This window comes from Motacilla alba, chromosome 2 (assembly GCF_015832195.1).
Source record: "Motacilla alba alba isolate MOTALB_02 chromosome 2, Motacilla_alba_V1.0_pri, whole genome shotgun sequence".
NCBI classification, from domain to species: Eukaryota; Metazoa; Chordata; class Aves; order Passeriformes; family Motacillidae; genus Motacilla; species Motacilla alba.
In genome coordinates this window covers 52,381,192-52,405,620 of record NC_052017.1, presented here as the reverse complement: position 1 = coordinate 52,405,620, position 24,429 = coordinate 52,381,192, and the positions used below count along the sequence as shown (strand labels likewise).

The 24,429-nt window shown below is 38.6% G+C and overlaps 1 protein-coding gene across 5 annotated transcripts in view; it reads right to left on the bottom strand.

Annotated features, from left to right (window-relative positions):
- The window catches only part of GLI3 (GLI family zinc finger 3), a 206,784-nt gene that overhangs the window by 115,518 nt on the left and 66,837 nt on the right, over positions 1-24,429 (bottom strand). The window lies entirely within an intron of this gene.

Here is a 24,429-nt window from a genome sequence, read left to right as displayed (position 1 = left end):
GAGACTTCAGCCAACCAGCCACAAGCCCCAGAGAGAGCCGACCTGTCTGAGTCTGCTTCTGTACCACAAAGAGCAGTTAGGGACCAGCAAAAGTAGAAACTCTGTTTATAACTCCTCCCCGGCTCAGCTTCACTGCAGGATTAAAGCAAGACCTCAGGGCCCACATGTAAAAAAGAACAGCCTCCAGCCCTGAAAACTAGTGCGTGCTTGAAAAGCATTTTGAAGATGCAAAGTAGAGGCTGTCACTTAATAGAGCGCAAGTATTAAATAATGATAACCATTTAACATTCCGGCAGAGCCTTTAGAGTCAACAACTTGTCACCTTGGGCTCGGCTGACAGAGGAGCAGAACAGCCATGCAAAGCAAACAAAGTTCTCCTCGAATCTCTTCAATCTCTCTCTCTCCCAGGGTCAGAATTTCTTACAAACTTTTTTTTTTCCAATTTCTTACCTTAAGAAAGGTTATGTATTTTGTTGCTGTCCTGCAACCTTGCATTAATTCAATTTTTATTCAAGAACAGGCATAAAAAGGAAAAAAGAAACCCCTTCTGTCAAGATTTATTAAAAAAGAAAAAAGATTATTTAAAAATAAATATATATTCACCCCTGAAGGCTATATGTTTCCTGAAACAGCATATATTTTGTTTTGATTTTTTGTTTGTGTTTGTTTGTGGGTTTTCTGTATATTCACTACCATGACCACACATGGATCTGGTAATTTGTGTACACTTAACTACAGTATACCATACATGTTGTTCACCATTGGATCAATATTCTTATTTTCAGTTCAGCACAAGTTCAAACACCAGCATCTGAGCTTTCGTGCTGAGTACATGTGTCAATTATATTTTTTCACCTATTAGGTAACATCAGATAGTCTGAGAAGAATATGTGCTCCTAAAGTTAAGTGGAAGATTTTTAAGAAAAACATCTATGAGGTAGCTGAGACTACAGAAAAACCTATTACTTCATGCATGTTCAAGAGACTAGCAAACACAGACACAGGAAGTGAACAGAAACAATGAGGTTCTTCCAAAAAGCCCTGAACACAGATCCCTTTTTACTAACAGGTAAACTGGAAACAAAAATCTCCTCAAGATAATTTGGTCATGTAAGATGTGAACCACAAAGTGGAAGAATCACTTATATATTCAGTGGGCACCTGAGAGTTTAATGACAAGACTGACATCAGCATACTTTTTCATCCCTAGGATGCTCATATGGTTTGTGGAATGCTGTTTTCACCCACTTTTACATGTGTCTTAGACCAGGCATCTGAGTGAATGATAAAACTGGCCCATCCAAAAGTTTAGCGCTCAGTCCAAAGGTTTTTTCCTATGCTTCCAGAAAAACAAAAGACCCAAATACCCGCAGGACCAATTTACTCCACCTTAATGAAGGCTGCCCTGCATGCTTCCAGCTCTCACCATGGACTACACACACAAGCCTTACACCAGTCATCAACATCATCTCCCCTTATTTATGTTCATCTTAATTCTTAGCCTTCATCTTTGCTTTTTCAATAAGTACCAACCAAAAGAAGAAGGGAATAACCAGAATACAGGCTATGAATAAATGCTCTGCAATACAAGACACATACATACATCTACAGAACAAGAGAAACAGAGAGCAAAACTATTCTCGCACCATGAAGTTGGTTATGACTCCCATGTGAAAATAATTAACCACAGGCAGGGCCACAGAAAAAATATATAGAGCATCATCATCAGTTTCTTTCACAAAAAGAGGGAGATACCTATGGATTCTGGAGCATGGAAAGTAAAGACAAAACAAAGTGACACATCAACTAAAACCTGTGGGGTACTAGACAGACCCAAGGGAAAACAACTAGCAACAACTGCACATATATATTAGCAGATGCATATGCAGTTTTCCCCTACACAGTGGAATCTGAATGTATGAGATTGCTGTTTAAACGTGATCACCAGAACAAAGTATGAGAGAGTTATATGCCCTAAATTTACTGCCTTATCCTCCCTCTGTTAAATGAAAAACTCACAGTAGCCAGGTGTTCTGAGTCAGGGTACCCATTAATCAGTATCTAAACATGCTGCAGAGACACTGTATGAAAAGAGAAGGAAAAATATCTGACTGAAATAAAGTACAAGGTGAGCAGAATCCAGGAAAAAACAAATGGGAATGGAAGCAATACATATATACAATAGAAGCAAAACAACTCTAAGACAAATTCCTCCAACTTCTTGGGCACCTCATTCTGCTTCCAAAATTATGTATCTAGAGAGCTCATCAGCGTAGCCCCAAAGACACAGTGAGGAGGTTAATCCATACAAATAAGCTGAAAGCCACTAACTGACCTATTATCAATAAGTTGGTGTGTAGACCAACACTGACATCACTAAAAGACTTCAGTGGGCCATCAGCCTGTATGTTGAATTAGGCATATTTTTTAAGGGGGAGGTATTTATTTTAGAACTGATTTTCCTTTCCTTGCAACTAGAATTCTATTTCAGTTTATTAACACTTAATGCTACTTTCAACATTAAAAAACCCAACAGAACTCATGAAGAAGCTGCATTTACATATATTAACAGTTAAAATGAAATTTATACATGTTTACCTAGAAAAAAATATGGGTAAGATCTAACAAAGACTTTGTGGGTTTTTTTAGGTGCCATAATAGGTTGTTAATTCAGTGCAATAAAACTAAATGTTAACTACTGAATGACTACAAAACCACTTGCATAGTGAAGATGAAAGATCTGTACAGACTGCATTCCAGTAATTGTTTTCTATGCAGAAGTGACTTCTGCCATGAATATTTTTTTTATCTTGAAGATGAATGACATTAGATTTATTAGATTTACCTACGAGAGCATGAGAAAAAAAATTGAAATCATGCAAGCCCACAGCTTTTTACTGTCTTTTACATATTAGTGGTGCCTACACAATTAGGCAGAGCAGTTAGACACAGGATAAACTCAAAGTTTATGTGCCCTCTTTAGCAGAAACCCTAGGACTGTATAAATCAATCCAACATGCAGGCCCATTCTCTCTCCAACTCACTTGTCGTGAGCTCAAGTCAGGGCTCAGAGCAGAGACAGGTCAGACATCACAGCTCACACAAGGGACCAACCGCATGAAGGTGCTCCTTTACTTTCTCCCTGATACATAGTGTTTTCAAGATAAAAGGTTCTTCCTACAGCTTTTTTTTTTTCCTCTCATTGTTATAGGTTAAGATGGCCAAAACTGAGCTAGGCTGGTTTCTCCTCATGGAGGAGATATACAGCATGTCATGTCAAATTCTCAATTTCTCAAATTCAAATTCTCAGATTCAACATTCCACCTCAAAACTGAGCAACTCACCTCATTTCCTCCTGACAATGTCTGATCTCACCAAGTCACGCCTCAGCCCAGCACCAGTGGTGCGTCTGTGATAAACAGCATGAGTTTGCTTTGGCACCTGGTTTTATGTTAGCATTGTATGAGTATTAATAGGGATGCAAAAGTATGACAGAATCATCCAGGCAACTTTATGTGTAGCAGCATCCATGTACATCAAGCTGCTCATGTATCAGTTTTGAGAAGAAAGCTTTCATACTGACAACAAGTCACTCATGCTAATTGAAGTCCCACGCTAGGGTACAGTAAATGACAAACATCTCAGGATCTTACAAGAGAAAGCTTTCCTTTGATATATCTGCAGGCTTGTCATGCTTTTTTGACTTAGTGTAAAATAAAGACATGGGACAGGAGGCTTTTGAGACTCCGAAAACATGAAGAAAAATAATGGAACTCATTACTGAGCACAGTTTTGACTTGTTTAAGGTCTGTGTTTGCTAGTGAATGGAACAAATGATGTTACAGGGTGAAAGCTGCCAAGTTTCATTAGAGTACTTCTGTGAAAGTGTATGATCTCAGAGGCTATATATGTTAATTTACAGTAGAGTTTAGATTAAAGTGATGAATGTGTATCTAGTATACATCTAAGCACAATTTTAAAAGAAAACCAAGCTGGGGCCTTCCTGTTCAACATGCCACTGCAGATTCTCCAGCGTAAAAGCAGAGCACCTCAAGCAATTATTAGTCTCTGTTGGCAGAACGACACTGTATTTAATTAAATGTCCACTAGAACTGTAAAGTTAATTTCCTAACACTGAGTTCAGCTATCAGAATACATGTAGTTTGAACAGTGTTTCATATCTGCTTGATGGGTGTCAAACATGAAACAGAGTAAAAGATTAATTTCCTGGTAAATTTAGTTGTGTCTTACTTCTCTTTAGCTCAAGATGCTGGTTAGCATTTAGCTGTTTTGTTTCACAGTGCACCAACTGAATAGAACACGGCTTCTATTCCTATGTATTTTTTCTCACTTACCTCTCCTAAAACCATTTTAATTTTTTTTCTGTTTTTACACATAAACAAGACAAACATGGGTGCTATGTATTTATGTAGAAATGTGGCAAGTCCATTCTTCAGTGAGCATGCATATAGATGTTTTTGTTTGTCTCCCCATAAACTAATGCCCAAACCACACATAAACTTACACAACTCTAGAACTCCAATTCTGTCATTGATGTAATAAAGCACACAAGCAGACTTCCTGCTTATGTCTCACATACTTTTTTTTGAAAGCAATAGGTGATGTCAGGCCAGCTGGGCCTGCATGAGAAATTACACATTAGCTGCAAAAAGTAAAACATTGCAGAGAACCTCCAAGTCAAAACTTCCCCAGCTGGTAACTTACCGTCAGAGCAGAGCAATGGAAAGGTGATGTTCTGGGGCAGAACATTCAGCTCACCCCCAGACTGGCAGAGCACCTCCCCAGGCTACACTGGCACCAGGACCGTTACAGGCAGCAGCTGGATGTGCACTCCTGCAGCTGAGCAGCACAACTTCATGCCAGGTAGCTGCATGCATTTTGATCAAAGTACACCTTTTTTTTCTTTTTTTTTTTTTTTTAATCGGTCTGTTTAAACTGAAATTGAACATTGTGCTTGTAGAAACAGGACCTAACAGCATCTGCTGACAGCTGTGCTGATACAAGCACAGTTCCTCTTCAGCGTGACATAGGAAACTGGGGAATGGATTCTGCCCTCTGTTCTGTGACTGCAGGACTATCGACTTCAGCCAGAGATGCAGACAGACACCAGCATATGGATCAGGAACACTGCTTCACAGAAAAGACTGCCCAAAAATCTCTACCATTCTCCATGAACTGTAGTAATGTCCTCGCACATTTGGGTGAGAGCAAGACTTTGAACCATCTAACTAGCTGAAGAATGAGGTAATCAGGGGCAAGCTAATGTACAGAAAATAAGTATGTATTTTTAAATGTATGGGGATGTTTCAGATGATAAGAGCATGGGCTGTACATAAACAGTAAGGAATCAGAATGATACTCAAGTGGCATTTTCTTTTACACTGAAGCCTTCAAGCTAAAAACAAAGGCTAGTAAAATAACAAGTTGTGTTTACTGGGTCCCTAGACTTGCCATCTAATACAGCTATTCATCAAAATACTGCATGCTTTTTGCATGACACATGAGTCTTGTTCAATCAATGAAAAGCTGCAAAAAATCTCCTAAATATTCTATTCTAAACAACACTTTGCAGCTACAACCACAGCCTGATTTTGATTTATTGAATAATTTGACTGGAGAACACCTTAAGTCACAACAACATTAACTGCAATAACTTTTCATTCCTTTGCTGAACACCACATGAAATTAAACAAAATAAAAATTGACAGCACCAAGTTATGCTGAATCTATTCCAGATGGATTAAGTTCACTGTATGTATTAAGTGGAGGTTTTAGCTTAGGTTTGACATTGCATTTCACTGACTCCCCAAAACAAATCAAAAATAACCTAGGATGTGTTACCAATTCCATTTTAAATCTAAATATTTCTGATACTAATTATAGAGCAAAAGGAGAATGCTGAAGACATTTCAACTTTAATAGCCCTGCCATTCTGATTAAAAATATCAGCTTTACATCTGCAAGAAATTTATAAAGTGGACTCTTTACAAATTGTTAGGGAGCAATTTGTGCACAGTTAGTTCTTTGTTTAATCGAGAAATCTGCCCAAACCCTGATTGTGTGCTTATTTCCCTAAGGCTGGGAGTGAAGGTTATTTCATTATGCCTTTTGGGAGTAGCAATCTATCTAATACGTTTCTGAATTATTCCAGACTGAGCCGAAGCTGAACATGAGAACAAAGCCTTGCTTCCACAGACGAAAGACCAGACTAACTCCCAGATGGGAAGATTTAGGCAGAGATTTATAAGTACAAACACTGAAGAAATTTGCAAGTAATTGCATGTATTTACTCTCTGTTGTGGTATGCAGTAAACTAATATTTATTAATTCATATCAGCATAGCGCTGCTCACGGCACCCTTCTTAGTCTCTTATTGCAAGGTTGTAATGAAGGTTTGTTTTGCTTTTTTTCCTTTATTCTTTCAGGGCAAGAGGACTAGGGGAAGAGGGCAAGAAAATCAGGATTACTGAATGATGCCTGCTATTTATGTATAATGCACACAAATCCTATCTCTGTAATTAAATAAATACTGTAATTTCTGCCAATGAACAGTACTCCCACCTATTCTGTTATAAAAAACAAAAAATCTGGATACTCAACCTTACTATTAGCTATCTTTGGTATGTTTTGCTACATATAAAAAGTACTCATTTATTTTATTAGGACCTATACACTCGGCAGGTTCATGCTTTGAAACAATGGTCAGTTTAATTTTTGCTGAGGTGTTGGTTCAGCAAGCACTGGTTAAGTCTTACTGGGCTGGAGCACCAGTTGCTTTGGAGATCACTCAGTGTGCAGGAATATGAAGATCAGGAAGATCGGGATCTTACTTCATGGTGTCTTCTTCTCTAAAAATCTTGTTAAAGTTCAAGACCATTTGAAAGCCATTTGCTTTCCACAGGTTTCCCAACAAAAGGAACATCTGGAGAAGTTGTAGCAATATCTGCTTTTGGAGAGTGCCAGAGATACCCAGATTTGTTCCATTCAATGACAGTTCAAAACTGCTTATTCCAAATACAGCATTTCAAAAGTCTGTTTAACATTGCTGGATGACAGAAGCCTACCTAGCTCACACATCACTTTAAAACCCTACCAATTTAAAAGTCAAGAAAGAAGTAGCTGCGGTCAAAATTTTGACTCTGTCCCTATATCCTCATCAGATAAGGGGGCCCTGGGATTAGCTCAGCTGGTTGGAGTGGTGCTAGAACACCTAGGTTGTAGGTTCAATCCCTGTCTGGGCCATTCACGTAAGAGTTGGAGTCCATAATCCTTGTGAGTTACTCATCCACCTACCTGTCATGGCCTAAACTGATGAGATTTTACAATTGCATTATATCACCTTATCAAACTGTTTTGTTTTAAGAGAGCAAATTCTCTGTTTTGTTAAGTTTATTTGAAAGCAAACATTTCTGTTTAGCACTTCAAAATGTCCAAAAAAAATTTCCTGTACAATTCTGTGCAAAGTTCAAAGGATGTGTTTATAACACAGACTTTGGTAAAAATTTAACAGCTAGTGATTAGTATTTGGCGTCTTAAGAAACAGATCATTAATAAATACTTAGCAAAATATATCCATTTTAGTAATCTTACATACAAGATTTCTGTGTAGTTCTTAGTATTGGACATTACAGTTACAAGAGCAGCACTCGGGGTTTTCCAACAGAAGTCCAAATTTAGTCTGTCTCCTTTTACTACAAAATGGAAATTTCAACTAGTAATTACTTGGGGTTGAGTTAATGTAGTTTAAAGTTGGTAAGAATAATGTGCTTATTTACTATGAGGGTAGTGTAAGATTTATGACAGCCTAACTATTAATTTTCACATTTATAAGTGCATGGATTGTACAAACTATGAGACAGGTTAATTCCACTGTTGTCATTTAGTAACTGTAACTGGCTATTACAATGAGTGTTTTCTTTATGGAGTTTCCCCATGAGGTCTCTACACTACCTTTCGTGTCCAAGTTCCTTTGTTGTTTTATTTTCTTCTGTTGGGATATGCAGAGTTTCAGCCTTTTTGCATGAAAATCCTATCTCAGGGGCAATTAGGCCAATACTCAACTACAAGAGACTTTTTGAAACAATCTGCAGTTTGTGGGTTACAAGGACAAGAGTACACTGCAATATGACAATAAGTTTAAGAGTATTTGATTTTTTTTAATTAAAAAAAAATAACCGAAGAAACAAAAAATAACCAACAAATCCCCCCACAGAAACTTCTTTCACTAATTGGGGAAAAAAAAGAAGACCATCATGTAAAAATCTAGGTGTGGGTAGAGCTGGCCAGGCTGATAATTGCTCCTCTGAGACCTGACGCACTCACTGCACACTTGACATCATCTGCACTTTCACTGTGAAACAAAATTAACTACATACATTACATCACAGTCCATATTCACCTTGGTTACTGGCAAAATACACACAAAGATATCCAACTAGAAACTAGGACCAAGATTTTTAGAAATCAGAACTCTAAGTTAGACTCTAATTCACTAAGTTAGACTTTAGTGAATTAGAGAAAACACTACTCATTTTCAAATTACCAAGCCCTAAAGAGCTTCCAGAAAAATTTCTCAATACTCAGAAAATTCAGCCATTTACTTACATTGCTGCATCAAGCTGTAGCTTGACTCCAGTTCTTGAACAAATGTTTACAGCCTAAACAATAATCAACCCTCAAATTACTGTCCCAATCTCAGGTTTTAAGCTTCAGGTGAAAAAATTGTTACAAACAACACTTTGAAATTGCATCTGAAAAATAAAGGGTTAAAAAAAGTTACCCAACTTGAAACCCAGGCTAGGAAGAGAGATTTGAATCCACTTTCAAAGTTTTTCTAGTTAATTGGTAAGGCATGATCATAGCACATTAGATAAAGATTTTTATTTGTCTTTGTCACAAACTGACTTGGAGATCTCCAGCAAATCTCAGACTGTCTGCCTGTCAGCTGCTACAAACGGAAAATGGATCTGTGCACGCCTGCTTTGAGAGAAAAATAGCACTTCATACAGAACACGACAAGGAGCCTTTCTTAATCAATCCTGGAGTTTTGTTCATTTTTTGGTAAAAGAAATGTGGGTCAGTGATGAAAAAACATTCTCAATTAATCACTGTTCTATATTGACTTTATGAAAAAATCATGTTTTACAAATCCTTTACTATCTTAAAAAACTGCTTGCATGAGCAGATGGAAAAAATTACTTTCTTCTTCCCTCCCCAAAGTTACACCTTGAAAAACCATGTAGCACAAACCAGTAAAATAGACAGTAGCTCAAAATTCCAAAAAGGAATCACTTCTAATCATGCTATTTTTAGAAATATTTCATCTGTGTTCTAGTTTGAAGGTATAAAACCTAATCCTGAACATACGGAAAGCCTTTTGGGTGTGGTGGGATTTCATCCCTAATGAGTCCAAAATCAATTTGTTTGCTCTACAGAACAACCACAGCTTTACTGAATGAGCTTTGCCTACTTGCAGAGCCAAGGCCAGTGTTTCACACTGCAGCACCCACCACAGAAAACCTCTGCTGGCCACCTGATACCCAAGACTTGTATGTTCCTCTAAAGCTGCAGGGTGTTTAGACAAGAGGGAAATGACCTACTGAATGTCCAAACCCTGTCAGAGCTGCTTGAGTACAATTTTTATTCTAATCTGACAGCCAGTATTCAGGTCCTTGCTAGATCTTATAGACCATAGTTATGCAGTCTTTTCCAAGATGAAAAGCTCTGCAGCAGATGCAAGCTCAGGACAGGATCTAACAGAGCAGAGTCCACAGAAACAACCTAAGTTTTGAGGATTTTTCTCTTAGCATGAACAGAAGACAGATCAATAAATCCAAAGCAGCTCTAGCTCTGGGAGACAGGCCAGGAAAAAAGTATACAGAGCAGTTAGGAAAATTAATGATCCTGTGCATATTTAAGCATGATGAGGAGACTTGTATTGGATAAGGGAGAGTGCATAAGACTTCACAGAAAATAAGGAGAAAACATTGGATTACCTTGACAGAAAAAACAGAGAAAGAGTCATGCACAAGGAGACTCTAAAAGGCTCTGAAAGAGGACAATTTGAAAATCCACCAATTTTTTTGTTCCTAATCAAACTCTCCGTTAATATGATTTGAATCTTTACTTTAGTGTTTAACACAATATTTGGCAGCTACAACTCAGTGAAGCAACTTAACTGAGGTGAACTCTTAGAGTTCCCACATCACATTGCTTAAAACAGATTTTATGAGTTTATGTTTCTTCTTACAGGGCTAGCAACTACAATTGCTACAGCCACTTCTGAAAATATTTTGTACGTGCTAAGAGCAGCATTCAGGAGTTTATGGCATCTGTGTAAATAAATAAATATAATACTCGATACACACACTACTGCTGTGTTGCTTTTTGAATTTTCAGGTTGTTAAGTATTTTTTAAATACTAATAAAGACACTGTGGTATAACCATTGAACTTTAAACAACTCCAAGTCCATTCTACGTTTGTTAGCATGAGATCAGTTTTGACTACAATTTTGTTCTTTTGTAGGGGAAAAAAAAAAAGTAAGATTCCACTGCTAATAGTATAGAATGCAGAATTTACTACTATTGAAAAATTTCAGACTCATGAGATACATAAAGCCCCAAAGCTGCAAAGGAATTTTTAACATATGTAACACAAATTAATATACACATGCATATATGTATTTTTACACATATATAGGGTAGCACCTGCTGTAGTGGATTTATATAACCTCTTACAAAACCCTATTTTTAGCCCATTATAACTTTCTGAAAACTTATTTTTCGGGAATTCTCCATGATTGTTTGAATGAGCAGAATCAAATATTATATTTTTGCTTTATGTCACACAGGAAAAAAAAAACTGAAAACAAACACCCAGGCTTTCATTTCATAGATTGATTTACTCTCACAATGAAAAAATGGCTGACCCTTACACTTTGAACTCCCAGAATGGCTAATTCCCACTGATTTCTCATTATATTTGTTATCTAGAAAACACTAACACTACAATGAGTAAATGTTCCCATGGTGTATGTACTAACAGTGCAACAGCCAGCCATTTCACTTCCTTGTCTCCAAGAAACATTATTTCTTACAACCTGGATAAAGACAAGCCCAGGGCCCAGAAGGAAGCTCTATCCATTTCTTGTCTTGCTGTAGACTGTGCAATTGACCACAACATCACATTCCTAACAAACAGTCTGACATCAGTCCTCCTCTTTTTCCTGTCTAGCCCACTTGTGTTTGGGTGAAAAAGGAGCCAGGGCTCTTTGGAGAAGAGGTCACAACTTGGGTTGGCGTTGTCAAGCACATTTTTTTACCTGGAAAATATTTAACTATGTGACGAAACGTTGTTAAACTGCACTGCAGTTGATATTCAGTTTGAAAAGATGCTTCATAATGACACCTTTACACTGCAATTACATAAATAGCCATTAAATTCAGTTAAACCTAGCACTGCCAGTTTTCAGGCATTTATCACCAGGCAGAATAAAAAAACTCCTCATGTTCCCTGTGTTTTATGAATTCAAAAATGAAACAGTAACCTCCTGACTAGTTCCATAGAAGTCCAAACTGCTGACAACCAGCTCTAACAAGAAATTGAAGAAGATTAATAGAAATTAACATCATGTTATTCAAAGTATTTGGAGCTTAGACACAGTAAGTATAGAATATTTTATTTATAAACATATTCAATATGTTCATCAAGACTACAGCTGCAGCACTTGATTGGATGTGCATAAAATGGCACACCTCTCTGATTTATATAAAGTTAGGCCGCCAAGAATATGTCTGTATTTCTTCAAACAACAGGTCTTCTTGAAGGGATCTACAGCACCTCACATCATAACTTTTCATTACCTTTATTTGAGTTAGTATTTTTTTTCCTTAGTTTCTGCTTCTCTCATCCTTCCACCCTCTCGGAATTAGCTAACAGGGAGAAAATTGTATAGGCAGAATTTTACAATCTTCACATACACAGTAAAAATTAAACACGTGCACTAATTTTAAATTATGTGCAGTGTATGAAGGTAACAGGCATATTTATGGTTATAATGGCACCATACAGTTTTATATAGCCAGCATTAGCTATAGAGTTTCATATAGTATTTTTATATATAAAGAAAACTAATTTGCTATACATATATTACAAGCACTCTAACATACCAGATAACTTCCAAACAGAATGCTCAAAACAAAACCCAGAAGGCTTATGAAGGTGCTGTTTCCCTTGTGTTTTATTCATAAAGTTGAACCACTATGTAAGTCATGACACATTATTCTGTAGGCAATGATGCACAACTCATTATGTTAAAACCGAAAGGATTCAACTTTTAGCCATTGATGAATTTTCTAGGTAGAAACTGTTTGTTGCCTTTTTTTTAAAAACTAAAATACACTATCACTTGTCACAATAAATTTAATTAGAACCATCAAGATGTTTGATATGGGTTCAGAAGCGCTAAACTTCAGGACTTCCACTGCAGCATAGACTAGAGTCCCGTAAACTGGATATTACCCTCAGAACAGTAACTTTACTTTGGCCTGTCAGGATCATGGATACTGTTTTCAGCAGAAACTTTGTCAGTATTTTACTTCAGCCACCATCTTGAAGTTACAGTATCAAAATTACTTTGTAACACTTAGTTCAATTAGGGAAATGATGAATGACACTAGGAAAAGAGACTCCAGGTCGGAGTAACATCCCTTTTGTTGGCATCAAGGATGCATGCCTTTTTTCTATCTTCAAGAGGCAGATCTGTAACAGAGTTACACAGAAACAAGACTAAGAACAGAATGTATTGGGGAGCTGGAAGGCACTTGCCTGCCACTGCATCTCCAAAACCAGGTGTGATTTTCACAAGTGGAAATTTCAGCAAAAGCAAGCTTTGCATTTCAAAGCGGCAAATGTATTTTCATAAAAAAACCTTTATAAAGTGTCAAAGTGTTCTTTTAATAAATTAATGCTGATAATTGACAACATTCCCATACCTTCAGCGCTGAGCAGAACAGCATGAATGCAACATCCACCAGTGCAGGCATGGGAATAAACCAGCAAAAGGGTGATTTCTGATTCTGAAGCCAAACATCATCACTGCCCTCCTTTTAGAAGCAGAAAGGGAGGCAAGGACAAGAAAAGAAAAGAAAAAGAAAGACAGCCAAAACCAGCAGGCTAAGTAGAGTAACCGGAAGCGTACAATTTACTGCTAATGGTTCAGTGTCTGCAAAGGACTGCTCAAGCTGTGCTCAACAAAAACTCAGTAATAGCCAAAGAGGGAAGTAAAAAAAGGCAAGATGTTTGGCTTTACTTTCTGTCAAATACTGTTAAATATGAGCCATTTAAAAAAATAGAATGAAAGAATCCAATAATGCTTTGTACAGGTGGTAGTGAGGTCCCTGGCTGGGCCTTCAGACAAAAACATTCCCATGTAAACCTTAAAGAGGATTAATCCTCAAGGACCACTGTAATGAGACCTTAAAAGGCTGAACAACAGCAGCCTATCACAGAGAGAAGCAGTAGCCTGCTCCCAGAAGTCTTCTCTAGCAGAGTTACATCAAAGCAAACTGGGACCAGATAGCAGGATTCTGCAAGAATCCCTTATCTCAGCGCTAGCGGATGCTTCTCCTCTGATTGTCTTGAACTGCCACCTGTCCCAGACATCTTTGAAGGCAATGCTAAGCCTGTGATGGATCTGACCTCCTTGAGCTGAGATTCTTTTATGTCTTTCTTCATTTTCTGCTCTGTTACATTCTTTCCCTGTAACGCACACTACATGAAACAAAGGGAGTTCTCACTCCTTGACTTACTGTCCCCAGCTATTTGAAAGCAAAAAAACAATGTTAAGGATTATACTTCACCCGCAATATGGAGCTGTCCTCAGGAGAAAAGCCTCTTATTTTTGAGAGTTATAACTAGATGGCTTTTACACGAAGGGACTTTAAAATGAGGTTCAACATTGCTGGGAGCCAAGATATGAAAGCTGCATATCAGAGATAGCTTAAAAAAACAAAAAGGTTCATAATACAGAAGTATACGAAAAATCACATTACGAAAATGAGCAGGAAAAAACCAGGAAGCATCAAGCCTCAGAGAAAACACCAAATTATTGTAGTATATGCATCCCATGTTGTGCACCAAGAGCCTTTAATACCAGTGTCCACCATACTGTGCCAAAATCATCCCAGATTAAAATAAAAATAGCTGGTCACTACAAATAAAACAGCAGGTCTTCCACTTGAGATACACACCTACACTGACATAAAGTATTGCACCCGGCTCCCACAAAGGGATGTGGCTTCACCACGAATGCTGCACATCAGGGCTGGTTTGTAACCAGGGATGTGCTGGCAGCCACACTCGCACTGACTTGGGGACATGTACTTGCAGTAGGATCAGCCAGAGTTAAAGAGCTGAAGATAAATTCAGGGGAGTATCATCAGACTTTTATCTCATGGCTACAAGCCATAATATACAAGTCACCATAGTTCTAAAAAGGCTGGGCTGAGGAGGAACACTGCTAGAACTCCCACCTCTGGTTTCCCACTTCTGCACTCAATTGATTCTGGACTATTTTGTAAGTCATTTCCTTCTAAGTACATGGCCCTGTCAGAAGAACAAGAAGCAAAATTTACCTAGGCTGAAGAGGATTGCTGCCTGCCAGCAGCATCTCTCAGTTCCCCAAGCTGACAAAATAAAATGGTGTCATTAGTTGCAGTTAGGTGGGACTCATGGAAGTACTATGCAGCAGGATGGAAGCAGGAAGAGAAAGCACCCTTCTTGAGTGCTTTTGAAGCTCCCTAGGAAATCACAGCTGGAATAGTAAGATTCTGAATCAAACAGCTGAGCTAGACTCTGTGGAAGACTGCAGCAAACAATGAGCAGATAGAGTCTGAATAGTAAGTCAAAAAAAGACATCACATGGAAAACACCGAGCAGACCCTGGCATTTTCTAGAGCCAAGACCTACTGGCACATGTTGTCAAATAGATGTAGCCTAGAGGCGTGCTCAGAAGGAATTTGAAGATGGCTTCTTCCCATCTATGAGGCAATTCCCACAACAGGGTATTGTGCTTCAAGACCACTGAGCAATGCCAGGCTAAGCATCAGGCTCCCATAGGGAAAATACAAAAATCATTTCTCAACAGACAGCAGAACACACCATTTCAGATGAGAGTTCTCTTCAGAGAGTTGTGCCAATACCTTGTGTAACCTTAACAAACAGTATACATGCCTACATCACCTCTTAAAGGTAGCCTAGAGGCCACCCCCTCATGGTAAGACACAACAACCTTGTGTTTTGCCAGCCTCCAGGCACAGACCCAGCAGCAAGTGGCCCAACACACCTCTGGTCCAGCAGGACCTGCATGCCCAGGCAACCCCCACATGTACAAGCAACACAGGGAACACTCCAACAGGCTATTTACCAAAAAATTCCAGACAGGGAGGCTGGTCACAATACAGACACACAGCATGCTTCAACCCACCAGCACAGACCACCTTGTCAGAGCAGAATACACAAGAAACTCACATCTATGGGAAGAAACACTACAGTAGCCCTTGTCCTCCCTGATCCTGGTTTTTAATGCACAAAGGATAAATGGCACTACTAAATGTCGGATGTGTGTTAATCTGATAAATAACTACTGACTTTGAAGAAATGTGCTATTTCCCTGAAAGAAGCAGAAACATTTTCACAGGCCACAACTCAGGTTTTTAATTTGTTCTGTGGGATCAGATGAAGCCAAATCAGGCCTTTAGCCTTTATTTAAAGGGGTTTCTTCCAGTTTGCTTTATGTATTTAAATAAAAAACAAAAAAAAATTAACCAAAAAGATGCAAGAGTGAAAAAAGCACAGACCGTAGCCATTGCCAGTCTCATGCAATGTAAGGACTTAGATGATCGGGACATACATCAGGCTTTCCAAATCAAACATCCCAAATACTGGGCAGCTTAATAATTGGCTGGTTATGTATGATTAGTGCTCCTCTTTTCCCTCCTAGTTAAAAGCAAAAAAAAAATTCCACTCCTATTACAGCAGTAATTAATGTTTTTGATGTCTGGCACCAATTTTATTAACAGTACTGTTAGATCAGTGGTGTTAATGCCAATTCAAATATCGTCCAGCATGATGAACAGCTTTGGTGCCAACAGTTTCCTATCACTGTACCATGCTGGTCCATCCCAGTAAAGTGAGCAACCAATGTTTATACATAATTCAGGCCTTGATCCAAACTTCATTCACCCAAGTAACCCAACAACAATGTCTAACAGAACGCAAGGCCAAAGCTTGAAGCTTTCATAAACTATCTGTATAAAGGCTGGTGAAAAAAAAACAAAAACCATACAAATCAAGTTCAGTATCTTTTCACACGAGGGAGTCTGAGATGCTGGAATGAAATTCAATTCAACACATTCTAACTCATTAGTTATTTGCTTCAACACTTGGTATGGTGTTACATTCAGCCATTACCATAATCAGCCATTTATTTTGAAGTATTTCATATGCCATAACTTTTGGCTTGCTACCACTGGCTATTTCAATGGGGACTGTACATGGAGGAATAACAATGTTCAGCTCTTCATCTGCATAATGATAATATGGATTCTTGGGAATTACGATTTTAAATTGCAACTAGCATGGAGAACAGGTAGGATAAAAGGGTAGAATCTAAGGCAACTGGGGATTATTTCAAAGTTTATTGAAGCCAGCAGCTGTTGATTCATTGAATTCACTGGGTTCTGGATTAGTATCATTCAACTGTTTCAGAAAAATGGTGGCTCAAGGTAGCACTGAAATGTGAAAGGAAAACTGGAATAAACAATGGGGGACTCTCTGTACTACCTTATTCAGTGTGAAACACGAAAGAAGCATAATTGAGATTAGAAAGCAATTCTGTTATCTGGTGAGCTATCTGTTTTAAACTCTAAAAAACAGCAAGACAATAAAAAAACCCAGTAAAGAAAGCAATATTGAAAGACTGTTTTGTAAGCGGTAATTCTTACTTTTAAAAGGAAGTATGAAGATGTACAAACTTGTACATACATACATTCCCACACACATGTTGCCTTTCCTGCTGCTGTGTACCCACCACCACACATGCCAATGACCACATGGCAACACAGCTGTACAGCAGCTGTACTCTTTGAAACACAGCTATGAATACTCAATATATTGCGGATAATACTGCTTCTCTGCACTGGTGGTTGCTGCCTCGGCTGCAAGCTGTATCATCAGAAATCAATAAAGGTAGCCAGTATAATTCTGACTGAAGGGGTAAGCATTCCTGACATGATCTCCAGACTCAGATGTGATCCACTCAGCAAGCTCAAGAGCCCGAGTTGTAAGTAATTTGAGCAGTGTTTTAATAAGAGTTTAGAGAGTGCTGTGTAAACTACCAAGACTAAGAGGTAAAGAGCCAGGCTAAGAGGAAGCCAATTGTGCTGGTAGGTGTGAATAAAAGGAAGTAGAGGCTATGGCTAAGTGGCTCTCCTCCTAAGTACTGAGCTCAATCAATAGGAATAAAGCTGTATCTGCCAGCGATCCTGAAAATGGTTCAGCAACCAAAGCATTTAAACTGTCATAAAAGTAAAGGCCTGTTCAACCCTGGACTCCAACAAGAGGCCAGTACTGAGAGACTTCCATGGGACAAGCTTGAAACTGCACTTTGACAACAGGGACCATGTTGCCTTTCAAATTCCACCTTGACAAGTCCATGGTCAATGCCAAGCAGAGAGCAAGCCCATGGTTTCCACACGCTCCCATCACTCCACTGCCCACCTGAGGTATCCTCTGTGACACAATGTCCTCCTTCTGTGCCCATACAAGGGCCAGGGGACAAAAGCAATAAAAAATAGGGCACATGCAGATCTCAAGCACCCAAAATGAAAGAGAATTAACAAAACAGAATCACAACAGAGGAGCATCCTGTACATATTAGCTACTCTGCAACCAATTTATTGCTACAATTTTCTTAACAAAAGCTGGACTATGACAGCAGAGATGGAGCAAAAAACTCTGAATTTAAATGTTTGTCTTCTACATTTAGACACAACAGTTGAGGATTCTGCTACAGACAGGTCATCTTAAATCCCTAATATATGAGGACACTCATACAGAGTTAACAGATATGACCCAGGATACAGGGGTTGACGAGGCTGGCACTCAGAACACTTAGGATCCTCACATGAAAATGGCATGAAAATGGCACTCAAGTTCCAATCTCTACTTCAGCAATTAAATTCCCTCTAGTAACATTGCCCAGAGAGAACCTCAATGCAATAGAGCCATCTCACATTTTTTCCCACCTTCCAGCTGAAGCCACAGCAGTTACGTTGCAGGCACACAAGATCAGCCCAAATTCACTACAGACCTTCTGTTTTAAAAGCATTGTGACAAATGTCCATGTATCAAGGGATACAACAACTTTGAAGAAGCTTTTCACTCTCTCCTGATTTAGGGACAGCAGATCTGCCTTGATGCTCAAGAGATGGATTACATTATTTCTTGGCTTTTTCTTCACAGTTCTTAACCATGATTCTGTGGCTCTGAGCAATGAATTCTGTCTTGTTCTATGAAGGCAGTATACAACAAATGCATACTGTAAAGCAGATAAAAAAAAGCTTTAGCTGGAAAAAACAAATCAAATCCATTAGTATTTTGGTATTTATCCTGTCTTCATCCTCCCTGTTCTTTAAAAAAACCAAACAAACAAAACAAAAAACCCACACATAAAACCTCATCCCACAGCTTTCTTAGATGCACTTGAACACCAAAACAAGGAGACATTAAAATAACATTTTTAATGTGCTTCTCAAAATAGTTGCAGAATTTTGAAGTCCAACATAATTATAGAGCTACAAATAATTTCTATAATTTCTTATTTCTTATTTAGAAATAAGAAATCTCCAACATTCTATTCTACCAAATCAAACCAAGCTAAACAAAAAAAAAAACAACAAAACAACAAACAAACCAACAAAACAGGAAAAAAAAAAACAACAAAAAAAACAAACAAATGCCAAAACCAAGCTAACAAAGAAAGTCAACCAAACCTACAAGTTCACCTTTCAATTGCTCAATTACATTACACTTCAAAGCTTTCCAGATACTGGCAGTTCTGGAGTCTGTCTCATGCTGAGGAGAGAAAAAAAGCTTAAGAAGGAAGAACCTATCTACATACTGTAAATCTATAGGTGCACTTGTTACCTCCACATGAGACCATCACACAAGAGTCACTGATGATTTCACAGGCCTCAGGAGAAATGGGCAGGAGTACTTGTAATGAGCAGTTTCAAAACCAATGCAGGAGGTTTGGAAGGCATCTTGGAGAAGCTGTTTCAACTAAGAAGCTGCTAAGCTTACAAGGTCTGCAGCACCTTCCTAAATTTCACACTGAAGCTGCCTCTGACCATAAGTTTGTATTTGAGAACAGTAATGTTTTTTGTTGGAGGCTACTGAAAGATACTATTATATTTTAGACTTTTAATCCCAAAAATGTTTTTGTAAACACACTAATTTTTTTAAGACCCACACTTCAGCTGCTCAGCTGACATGAGCAGTCTGACATTCACTTTTCTAACAGAGGTTTTTTTTCCTTGTGAGTTCTATTGAAAGCTTTAGATTTTACTTTTTTCAACTACTCCTACTTGACAACATTTGGAAATCACCCCATAAATCACTGTCAGTAGAGAATTTTGTTACTAGAGTGCTTAAGCCTCTCCCCTGCAAAATGCTTCAGAGCTGAAGTAGGACCCAGATTCTCAGAGGCCAAACTCAGTTTGAAACTGAAGAAGGCCTAAATGTACTTAAAGACTCTGGCCCTAAATCTCTATACCAGTGACATTCTCCTACCACTGTCCAACCAGGCCAGGTAGAAACTCTCTACAAAAAGCTGTCCTGGTCTCCTGTCACCAAAAGACACTGGGAAACTAGAGGTGAAATAAGAAAAAAAGTGCCTACTTTGTGGCTATCCAGAAGTGTCTCAGTTGGCTCTCTTGAGTCCCAAATTATGCCAGGTAGATGACAAAGGAGGCCACCACCTACCCCTCTATAGGCCCTTTCCATGAGCCCATCTCCTGGTGGTGACCTGGACTGCTCTCACTGTCAAATGTGCCACACATAGCTGGCCACTGCAGTTCAAGAGTCACTGCCATGAAAAGTCATTGCTTTTCAATTACTGCAGTTTAAAACAGCGTTTCCAGTTTTCCAGTTAACACTTTGCATTTTTAGAAACAAAATCCTATTCCCCTTTTTTTTTTCCACACTCCCTTTTCCTTTCCAATGGGGATATGAAGGAAGGGGAATTCCTGTCAACGGAAATTAAAGCTAGTAAATTAACAAGTGCACCTGGTGAACCAGCACTTTATTCCTTGCTGGAGTCTTTAGTTCGTGTTGCAAATTGATTTTGAGATGACACTAACACTGGGTAATCTAACTCGGGCAGTTATGCAAGGCCCAGTCCTTACAAAGCTAAGCCCAAGAACAGTCAGTGGGAACTGAGGGCAATCAATACCTTTGGAGGGCTAATCCTATGAAATGTGCAATAAGCAGTTCCCACCTCCCCAGATAGATACAGAAGCTTCAACACCAGCAAAATAAATCCTTAGTAAGAAGAGGCAAAAAAAAAAAGAGAGAAAAAAAAAGGAGTGAGTTCCTGCTTTCAGCTAGTGCAACCTCTTTGAGGTGAAGTGATTTACCACAAAGAGAATCCTGCAAGGGCCATACATTCCTGTATATATAAATATTTGGATCAGAGCCAAATGATTTGTCACTGCTTTTTGCTTAAGATAATTCTTCAGGTTTTGCTAATTAGGTACTAACAATTCTTTCAGACGATCTGTGTAACCCAGGGAAGAATATCAACAGTGTGTTTTAAATCAAAGTGTTTACATCAGGAATGATTCATTTTTTCCATGAGGAATGACTTGTGAGACAGGCAGTCTTAGCACTGCCATAAATCTACATGAAAATTAAAATTGTGGAAGAAAATAACAAAGGCAAGTTGCTATCCCCATCTTCCCTGCCTCAGCCCTAACTCTAGAGAAGGAATTTACATTAACAAGGGGCTCCAACTACCACTGGAATTAGTGTTTGAGAAACTCAGGATTTTAAATCCTTTTAAGAAACACTGTGATTAGGGTCAGTAACTCTGCTCTCCTCAACTAAGAAAAGGAGCTAACTCCAGCTCTTCTGTCATCTGTCCTAAAGCCTTTTTAAAGAAAAAAAAAGTTTTTTAGAAGTTAAACAAACAAAAACAGCATCTCCCTCTTCCTTTGTGAGCTGTGTTTAAATAGTGGTTAAGGAATCCATAACAAAAAAGACAGAAAAGAAATATTTCTGGTTTAGGCCTGTGTTTTCCCTTTTATCTGTTGGAGAATAGAAGGCTGTGAGCTGAGCATGGGACTGTATTCACATTCTCAATTGCTAAATGGTTGAGGGGCTCTCTGGCGGTGCAGAAGGGCTGCCAGCTCCATAGCATGTTTCATCCCAGCTGCTTGAAAAGCTGGTTGACTTGAAACACAACCATTTTCCCCACCCACACTCTGCAGGAGAGCAAACTCCCCCTCAATGAGGGATTTCTTCCACATTTATGGTAACTATTATTACCAACATTTATAACATCAGTCATTTTAATTAGAAAAAAAATTAAAACAAAAAAATCCTGCAATGCACAAACAGACACACACGTGTTTACACGTAAAAATGCAAAGCACTCTAGTTGTTTCTAATAACTGCAGCTCATGGAAGGAACATGCGTTCTACACACAACTGACTTAAACACCCTTTTCTTTTTTTGTCATAAAAACATACAGATGTCTTTCTTCAAAAGAATTATTTTCCCTTTTCCTGTGTTACAGGAAGCCTGCCCACACTTTTAAATACAAAGTGGGTATAAATAGAAGCACGAATTAGGCATCTTGAGAAGTCTATATTTTCCAACCACAGGGAAACTAAGAAATTACTGTGTTTACACATCTGACTATGTTGAATTAAAATATTTTCTATACACATGCCCAGCAAAACTAGCAAGAAATTAAGAAAGGAAAACAATAGCCTCTCTGATTCTTTACCTGTTGCTACAGTGTACATTATTCAGCCTTCTTCATATGGACCACTAAAAGTGTCAGTCTTAATGCAGTCACCACTCTGATGAAAGCATATCTTACATATATAAATGATACAACTACTATGAAAATTTCAGTAAGATTGTCTGCTTTCCTATAAATCTAACTAGACATTTGTCTTTTTAGTTGTCTCTCTGTATCATAGCTATTAAAGGTAAATAAAAGCATGATGGCTCTTTTTATGACATTAATAGCTTGAGGGACCGTATAAATCAGTGAATACAAATGTACTACTCATTACAGGAGAGGGAAGCAGGTCTGTCCTTCTGATGCTTTCTGACTTAGATTTCTGTTTTAAGATCTTGTTGCTCATTTAAAATTAACTAATCTCCTGTTTCTCTACAATCGTACGGTGGGGAACTTCTGGTGTCCTCTCAACTTCTGACATCAATGTTTTGCTAGTAGTCCACACAGCCTAACTAGCTAGCATTAATGGTCACAATGCAAACACAGCAGCTTCATTAAATCTTGACAACTCTTGTCAAAAAGCAAATTTGGGAAAATAAACCAAAATAAAGTCATTGCAAACCACTCAGACACATCTTGACTGACCAGGATCTTCTTCTTCTGTCGGAACCTTCAGTAATGTCAGTAACACTTTGAACAAGATTTAAGGGGTGAGCAGGCAGCTGATCAGACAGTCAAAATGGCAATCTTCCCCACTAAATTCAGCATAAGATTAGTTGTTTTTGAGGGTTGTTTTTGTCACATATTTCATTTCTCCCCAGCTGTACTGCCTACAAACAGAGAAGCTATTTTGCTTCCCCAGTAATACTTGGGTTTTTTTGTTGGGTTTCTTTTAAGCTAGATTTGGGCATTTGCTAACCAGAAGCCAGGAATGGTGCCTCCAACCCCCGAGGGTTATACTTGTATGCTCTGCTGCTCACAAGTGGCCGTTTGCACTGCACATTCATGCCTCTCTGGCAGAAGCCTGCCACTGATGTGCTGCAGCAACTGTGTGCTCCTCAACAGAGAGATGAGTAACTCCCCCAGAGGGTTTGAGCAGGTCTGTGCGGGCGCAGGAGAGGAAGGTGTACAAAAACCAACTGACTACACTGAAAAAGAGCTCAAAAGCTTAACTGCAAACTTTTTTCCTGAATACTGATCTAAACTATACAGACAACAAGTGTTCATTTTCTCATAATACCTCCATCCTTATTAACAATCAGGCCCTTTTTTTTTTTTTAAGAGGTTGGTGAGACTTAAGGTTGTGCAAGACATACTTTGATCTGCACCCTGATGAGTGAACATTCCCCTTTGCTGCTAGCCCAACTAATGAAGGGATAAAATTAGCTTTTATCCCTGGCACTTTCTTTAGCAAAAAAACATGCACTAATCAGCTGTCCTCACTAATCAGTCATCTGGCTAATGACCTTTTGCCTTAAAACACTAAAATTTCTGAATGATGTTTTAAAAAAAGGAAAACTAATGCAGACTACTCTCTCTTTGTGGGTCTTAAGCCTATCATCTGGAATTGGAGACTGAAAGGTTAAATGGCAAATCTGTATCCTGACTGGGTGATAAATCTATAATCAAAAGGCACAAGCCTTGACACCTCAAGATGTACTTCATTACTACACAACTAAATGATCTTTTTTCTCTTTTTTTTGTAAACTAGAAACAGATGGAAAAAAAAAATTGCTTAACTCCTTCATACTTTGCGCCTGTGGAGAAATCCACTCCACATCTGTGTTCAAGTGTCAGTTAATTTCTTACTTTTTTATTAATGCCTGAGTGAGAATTCAGAAGTTGAAACCATTTGCCTTTTTTCCTCTCTCTTACAACTTCAGGGAACTGTAGCTGGGAAAGAAAATTGCAAAAACACTCCATCAAGCCTGCATTCTCAAACACACTTGTGAATGTCTAAAAAAACCCTCCTAAACAAAACAAGGAGTCCCAAAGCACAAAAATAAGCCTTCCAATTCCCCAGATTCTCAGTGAACAGGGCACAGTCCTTCTTCCTCTCAATAACATACTTTAACATTGTTTTAAAAGAGGGATTTTTAAGGCCTGTTTCATTTTCCTTCTCTGCTAGCTATAATGAGGCCCGTTTTTCTTCATGTTTTAAGGAGGTGGAGCAAAACACAACCCTGGATGGCTGAAGAGGATTAGCAACAGATGAGATGTCCTGTGGAAGTCACTTTGCAGAGGCCTGCGATAATTTCTACCTGCAGTGCAACTGCACCCTGGTTTTCAACTTCAGGAAAAAAACAGATTGTATTTACCACAAACACCACTCCCTCCGGATAAAGCAGTTCCCCCCGGGGGACAATGCAAAGTGG